This window comes from Oncorhynchus clarkii, chromosome 32, assembly GCF_045791955.1.
Source record: "Oncorhynchus clarkii lewisi isolate Uvic-CL-2024 chromosome 32, UVic_Ocla_1.0, whole genome shotgun sequence".
In the NCBI taxonomy this organism is placed as follows: domain Eukaryota; kingdom Metazoa; phylum Chordata; class Actinopteri; order Salmoniformes; family Salmonidae; genus Oncorhynchus; species Oncorhynchus clarkii.
The window spans coordinates 15169977-15178536 of NC_092178.1; positions in this window are offsets into that span (position 1 = coordinate 15169977).

The window sequence follows — 8560 nt, forward strand, 5'->3', positions numbered from 1 at the left end:
CAATAGAAAATCTTTGGAGGGAGCTGAAAGTCTGTGTTGCCCAGCGACAGCCCTGAAACCTGAAGGATCTGGAGAAGGTCTGTATGGAGGAGTGGGCCAAAATCCCTGCTGCAGTGTGTGCAAACCTGGTCAAGAATTACAGGAAACATATGATCTCTGTAATTGCAAAAAAAGGTTTCTGTACCAAATATTAAGTTCTGCTTTTGTGATGTATCAAATACTTATGTCATGCAATAAAATGCTAATTAATTACTTAAAAATCCTATAATGTGATTTTCTGGATTTTTGTTTTAGATTCCGTCTCTCACAGTTGAAGTGTACCTATGATAAAAATTACAGACCTCTACATGCTTTGTAAGTAGGAAAACCTGCAAAATCGGCAGTGTATCGAATACTTGTTCTCCCCACTGTATGTCAAAGAATCAAAATTCAAACAAACAAAACAATCACTTAAGTCTCCTACAAACCCAATACCTAAAAAAAGGGTGTCCAATGGTGTGTGAATAATTTCGGAACCTTCTTGGTGCTGTCCATAAGTCTATGGTATTCGAATTTATTATGAATCCCCATTAGCTGCTGCCAAGACAACAACATTAAGTCAGTTATACAATTTCAAAAATAGTACAATACATTCACAACATATTTCACATTAAGTTAAATTTTCTTGTGTTACTTTTTTTAGTTTTTTCGCTTTAGTATATTTTGTAAATATTTTCTTAACTCTATTTCTTGAACTGCATTGTTGGTTAAAGGACTTGTAAGAATTTCACGGTAAGGTCTACACCCGTTGTATTCGGCATATGTGACAAATAAAATTGGATTTGATGTGTGTGCCTTCAGACCCCTACTCTACTACCACATATCTACAACACAAAATCAATGTGTACATGTGTGTATAGTGCGGCGTATATAATCTTGTTTTTGTATGCATGTGTCCGTGCTGTTCCATAATGTGTATTTGTGTTCCACGTAGTCATGCTCTATGTAGTAGGGTACTGGGGGGTAACTGTCTCCCCCCGTAATTCACATTAAGACCACAAGATGTCCCCAAATTATTTCCCCAACACTTTGTCTGCCACTGCTCTAACTCAACAAAAAATGTCCTTTGTGTTATCACAACTTTCAGAGTTATATCAACAAAATGATTTTGTGGTAAGTTGATCAAAAAATGTTTAATGTAAAAAAAGTTGTAGATATATTCCAATGACGTTCAATCTAAAAATTGTTTTTTAAAATATAGAAGTAGGAAATCCTTAAGATAAATAATCCACTTGTTTGGAGAGAAAAAATTTGATAATTTTGAGTAAAGTAGTAATACGGTACCCCTTTATGGTTATGAATGTGTTTCTACCTGTCATTTAGACAAAGACTAGCCCAGTTAGAGCTAGTTTATGCTAACTTGCTAGCTAGCAACTTCACTAGCAGTAAATGCTAGCTAGTTAGCATAAGCTGCAAGGGGTGCTAGCTAGCAACCTTACTACCAGATCGTCTGAGGTAAAATACATTAAAATGATCATGCAACTTAATTGCATTTCTAAATGTTTCCACAAGTGACTGATAGCTTTACATCATTTTATGTCATATCGCTAGATATACCTACGTTTTTAAGAGAGAGCTTTTCAATTGGCATCTCTCCCCCTGTTTTCAGTCACAGGTGGGGACTGGATTAGGTGTGAGCAGTGCAGGAGGTGGACTCATGAGTTGTGTTCCAATTTTACTGGGGATAGCTTTATTTGTGACCTATCTACAAATTAGAATCATGCAATGGCAGAGCATAAGATAGTTGCCACATAAATGTTACACTGAGTTAATTAGTTAAGTTATTATTAAACCAAGGTTATTAGTTATATTCCACTCCAATATTATATTCCAATTAATAAAACATTTTTATGAATTAAAAAACTATTGATAACCTTTTGCTCCTGAATGTCATTTTAAAGACTGCTGGGATTTATAATCTTGCGTTAAGCAAATAATATTTAGTACAATTGTACATAATGGATTGTATGGAAAAGGAACAACAAAGAAAATGTATGTGCAGGTGAGTTAAAAAGAGAAACTTTACATCAAATCTCCTCATAGTGAGGATATTAATGGTGACATGTGCAACACCATTACCCCCCTTATTTTATTTAAATAGTTAAAATAAGACAACTAGACTTAGCTTGTAAGTATTACTTACTAAATCATTTCTAAATATAACTGATTAAATGGATTTTAACACACTTGCCATAATCATAATTGCCATAATCTTCTACCAGGGTAACTAACTGGCACCCCCAGAAGCCAGTTATCCTGTCGGGGGCAGTTTTTCTGAAAACAACATTTCATGAAATAACACCAAAAAAAGTGTAAACTGAAGCCATTTTTTTCATTTTATAGTTTATTCGCCAAAGCATGACCTTCCTCCACATATCATTTTTTTCCTCAACATTGCTTTTTTGTGTCAGCTATTAGACATTGTTCTTAGGGGAGGCTAGTTACCCCCTAGTAACCTACTGTGCACCTCCCATAGTCTGTTCCGGACTTGGGGACTGTGAAGAGACCTCTGGTGGCATGTCTTGTGGGGTATGCATGGGTGTCTGAGCTGTGCATCAGTAGTTCAAACAGACATCTCGGTGCATTCAAGTAGTGATGAAGTCAATCTCTCCTCCACTTTGAGCCAGGAGATTTTGACATGCATATTATTAATATTACCTCTCTGTGTACATCTAAGGGCCAGCCATGCTGCCCTGTTCTGACCCAATTGCAATTTTCCTAAGTCCCTCTTTGTGGCACCTGACCACACTACTGAACATAAAAAATGCAGAGGAATGTGTGTCTGCCACAGGTTCAGTTAATCATGGAAAAAACAGGTAGAATATGATTCAACCACATATCAGCAGAGGTGGGACGAATGCCACATTCATGTACCAGTCAGTACTCTGACATTTCCGACTTGCTAACTGGTTGAACACAGCACGTGTGTAGAGTACCACAGTATGAGTCCGAATACCCATAAACCTAGCGGTCAAACAAGGAAATGGTTCCAATTTTTCCACCATTCATTTTCCCCCGAATCAAGGCAAATTAAGAATCTCTGGATTCTTATCTAATGTTAGCTAAATGTAGTAATGAATAAGTTGCCCACATTTCATCAAATTGACAATTATGTGAACTTTATTGTGCAAGTTTTAAATTGGCCCTTATTTGAAGTGTTTCTAAAATCCCCTATGGGAAAGACCTATGCTAGTAATTGTTGCGTGATGATCCATTGCTGGTGAGCTTGCAAAGCGAACATGGCAATCCCATCTCCCTACAATTTGATGTTTACGCTGCCCCGATCTAAAAGCTGTACAGAAAATCAACACTCTGCTAACTCACCCGACCTGTGTTGATTGACAGTTTGCTGGTCCAATCAGAGGGAGATGTTGCGGTTACTGTCTCTGACTGGGTGGAGAATAATTCATGGACTCTGTGCCACAAAATGAGTTACAAAATGTTACAAAACATGGGCAGACAATTTCAAGTCATCAGTCTAAAGTCAATATCGAGTCCCGAGCCTTGAGGCTCCAAGTCGAAGTCAAGTCTAAAGATATTTTATTTTCTATCAACTTGAGTCTGAAGTCATCAAATTTGTCGCCGTGTTCGAGAGCATCAAAACCGTGATGTGTCATGGGTAAATTGTGACTGACTGACTGACTGATAAACAGATAATAATGAGTCGTTATTTATGATGCAAGGTGATTTGTAGATCAATCAACATCAAATATAACTTGATTTGATCAGTCATTTGGCAGTCGCCTGCACTGTCGGCTGCAATGTCGAACATGCCCTGTGACACTCGAGTCCACACCTTTGCATATCAGTGTTAATTTCGTCAACAAAAATAATGACTCAAATATTCATCAAACACCTATTTTTCAGTGGCAATTGACAAGACTATAACTTACTAAATAGACGCAGAAACATCTGTAACTAAGTAAAGGGTCTGAATACTTATGTAAATGTGATATTTAAGTATATATCTTTTTTGCTTTGTCATTATGGGATGTTGTGTATAGATTGATTAGGGGGGAAACAATTTAATCAATTTTAGAATAAGGATGTAATGTAACAAAATGTGGAAAAAGTCAAGTGGTCTGAATACCTTCCGAATGCTCTCTATGTTTGTCATATTTCTGCTGTTGAGAGGACAATAGGATTTTATGCAGAAAAATATGCTGGTAAGAGCCTGCTCCCTGATAGTCTAAAAAAATCAGCAGGGGAGCAACTTCGGTTTTAGGGGAGCAACTTCATTGCAGGGGAGCAACTTCATTCTGTGCAACTTCCAGTGCTCGTTTACTGTGGACACTGATGCTCTACCCACTTTAAATTATAGTTTTAACAGTGGCCATGTAGGTTACTGTGGCTATTTGATCATTATGTAGACTTACCCGAGTGGCCTACCATAAAAAACAATGGTGAAAATGCATCGAATAACATTTAAACATGGAAATGGCTGTTATATCATTCAGCCTACAGTAGCAGCCAATGTGTGATGTTCAATGTAGGCCTACAATCCAGTCTTTTGAAAAAAACATGAATGGCTTGACATTAGCCTGTTCATCCACTTGTCCTTCAGACAAGGAGGTGACTGAAAATGTTGTTTGATGCAAGAAACCACTTTACAAATAAAATGCATCATTATTCCCATACCATTATTACAGAGAATAAGGTTAATTAAGCTACCCTCTGCCTATAGAGTATTACAGTATGAGTCATAATACCCATATAACCTAGCCATCAAACAAGGAAATGGTTCCAATTGTTTTCCACCATACATTCTTCCCCTATGGGATTTTAGAAACACTTAAAATAAGGTCTGTGTTTAGTGTAGGCTTACCCTGGCACTACTTTTGGATAACCGTGTAAATCCCTCTAGAGAGCAATATAGGGCCAATTTCCAGAACAACTAGAGTTGAAGTCAGAAGTTTACAGGTTGGAGTCATTAAAACTTGTTTTCAACCACTCCACAAATTCTTGTTACAAAACTATAGTTTTGGCAAGTCGGTTAGGACATCTACTTCGTGCATGACACAAGTCATTTTTCCAACAATTGTTTATAGACATTATTTCACTTATAATTCACTCTATCACAATTCCAGTGGGTCAGAAGTTTACATACACTAAGCTGACCGTGCCTTTAAACAGCTTGGAAAATTCCAGAAAATTATGTCATGGCTTTAGAAGCTTCTGATAGACTAATTGACGTTATTTGAGTCAATTGGAGGTGTACCTGTGGATGTATTTCAAGGCTTACCATCAAACTCAGTGCCTCTTTGCTTGACGTCATGGGAAAATCAAAAGAAATCAGCCAAGACCTCAGAAAAAAAAATTGTAGACCTCCACAAGTCTGGTTCATCCTTGGGAGCAATATCCAAACGCCTGAAGGTTCATCTGTACAAACAATAGTACGCAAGTATAAACACCATGGGACCATGCAGCCGTCATACCGCTCAGGAAGGAGATGTGTCCTAGAGATGAACGTATTTTGGTGCGAAATATGCAAATCAATCACAGAACAACAGCAAAGGACCTTGTGAAGTTGCTGGAGGAAACAGGTACAAAAGTATCTATATCCACAGTAAAACGAGTCCTATATCGACATAACCATTGCTCCAAAACTGCCATTTAAAAAATCCAGACTACGGTTTGCAACTGCACATGGGGACAAAGATTGTACTTTTTGGAGAAATGTCCTCTGGTCTGATGAAACAAAAATATAACTGTTTGGCCATAATGACCATCGTTATGTTTGGAGGAAAAAGGGAGAGGCTTGCAAGCTGAAAAACACCATCCCAACCGTGAAGCACAGGGGTGGCAGCATCCTGTTGTGGGGGTGCTTTGCTGCAGGAGGGACTGGTGCACTTCACAAAATAGATGACATCATGAGGTAGGAAAATTATGTGGATATATTGAGGCAACATCTCAAGACATCAGTCAGGAAGTTAAAGCTTGGTCGCAAATGGGTCTTCCAAATGGACAATGACCCCAAGCATACTTCCAAAGTTGTGGCAAAATGTCTTAAGGACAACAAAGTCAAGGTATTGGAGTGGCCGTCACAAAGCCCTGACCTCATCCTATAGAAACATTTGTGGGCAGAACTGAAAAAGTGTGTGCAAGCAAGGAGGCCTGCAAACCTGACTCAGTTACACCAGCTCTGTCAGGAGGAATGGGCCAAAATTCACCCAACTTATTGTGGTAAGCTTGTGGAAGGCTACCCACAATGTTTGACCCAAGTTCAACAATTTAAAGGCAATGCGACCAAATACTATTTGAGTGTATGTAAACTTCTGACCCACTGGGAATGTGATGAAAGAAAGAAAATCTTAAATAAATCATTCTCTCTTCTATTATTCTGACACTTCACATTCTTAAAATGAAGTGGTGATCCTAACTGACCTAAGAGGGAATTTTTTACTAGGATTACATGTCAGGAATTGTGAAAACCTGAGTTTAAATGTATTTGGCTAAGGTGTATGTAAACTTCTGACTTCAACTGTATGAGCATTGAGTCCCGTAACTATAACGTGTAGCTATTAAAGGGCGACTACACTTCCTGATTTGACCTCGTTTTAGATTTGGTTTATTAAGAAATGCTAGCGGCCATGACTGAATTAAAACGTGAGTTGGTTTAGGGGTGTGGCTTGATGTGGGTGTCTCTTGTGTCTGTTCACCTGTGGGAAGAGTTAGCCAAATACTTTTTTGCCAATTAGCTTCAGCTAGCTGGTTTGCAAACGTGGAAAAGTTTATTTAACTTTGGATAACCCATCTCTGGAGATAGTTAGGGACTGTCAATAAATTACACAATGTAAATGGGACAATATTTTTTATATTTACATCTTTTAGTTTTTTGCCTATCATCTTGCAAATATCCGCTTTAGAGAAGACTGAATTGATCCTACTTACACTTTGTTCAGACACTTTTTAGGGTCAGTCACTCTTATTGTGTGTAGATTGCTGAAGATTTGTATTTAATCAATTTTATAATAAGGCTGCACGGTAACAAAATGTGTAAAAAGTCAAGGGGTTTGAATGCTTTCCGAAGGCACTGTAAATTAATGTATTATATGTAACATTGTACAGATAAGCCAGAGTCATTATCTTCAGACCTAGCTAACATTTTAATATCGGTCTGTGTCATTATGACTTTGGGGAATTATTTATGACACATTGAACTTATTTAATTTGATCAATTCTGGGTGGCAAAGCTAAAAGGGGAGAAGATAGGGATAAAAAAGATGGATTGGATCCTGAAAAAGTGGCCAAAATAACTGGTGAGTAGGTTTTTGTTCGTTGATTGCAAATTAGCATTTGAGAGTGTGCGGGTATTGTCATGATATTTTCAAAATAATAGGATTTATGACTCATGGCATGCTACTGTAACTTCAATAATCCCCAAACTGCACACAGAGACATAAATGGTATTCATGAGTTCATCCGATTCTGGGGAAGTAGAAAAACGACCAATAATCTCCAAATCGCCCAGTGTCCCTTTAAAAATTAATACCCCATAACAAGGTTAGGGTCAATTTCAATTTCATAAATTGAAGATGTTAAAGGGATAGTTCACTTTTTTTACACCAATGTTGAATGTTTGTGGTCAAATCCCCTCAAGTTAATAGTGGCTAACAACTCGATTACAGTTGGATTACAGTTTCTTCTGGCCCTTAGACTACGTTCAGTGTAAGAAATAATCTGACTGGATATAAACTGTAAAAAAAGTTATTGATCTCTTAATTGAATTATAAGGCATTAATGGTCAAGGATTTTTTATTAAACTGAATTTGATATGCTTTTCACATAAACGTTTTCAATTGAAAAAACAATTGTGTATTGGGCTTCCCGAGTGCATCGCAGTGCTAGAGGCGTCACTACAGACCCGGGTTCAATCCTGGGCTGTGTCACAACCGGCTGTGATTGGGAGTCCCATAGGATGGAGCACAATTGGCCCAGCGTCGTCCGGGTTAGGGAAGGGTTTGGCCAGGTGGGGGGCTCATCGCGCTCTAGCGCTCATCGCGCTCTAGCGACACCTTGTGGCTCCTTTTTGACTAATATCTTTATAGGATTTTTTTTCTTCAGCTGTGTAGTCAACCAATTGAATCAATTTTGTAAATATGTCACTTTCCAAAACAAAGCATTCTCATAGATCATCATATAATGATAACATCCTAGAATGTGGAAAGGGGACGGAAGGGGTGATGGAGTGCATTTCTTAAAATTTACATCAATGTCCTTTCATCAACAGGAGTACCTACACATACATGTACATAAATAGCCATATAAATATATTTAAACATCCAGGCCCAGCTCCCCTGGACATAGGCCAGGCCCAGCCTCCCTGGACATAAGCCAGGCCCAGCCTCCCTGGACCCAAGCCAGGCCCAGCCTCCCTGGACACAAGTCAGGCCCAGCCTCCCTGGACACAAGTCAGGCCCAGCCTCCCTGGACACAAGCCAGGCCCAGCCTCCCTGGACACAAGCCAGGCCCAGCCTCCCTGGACACAAGCCAGGCCCAGCCTCCCTGGACACAAGCCAGG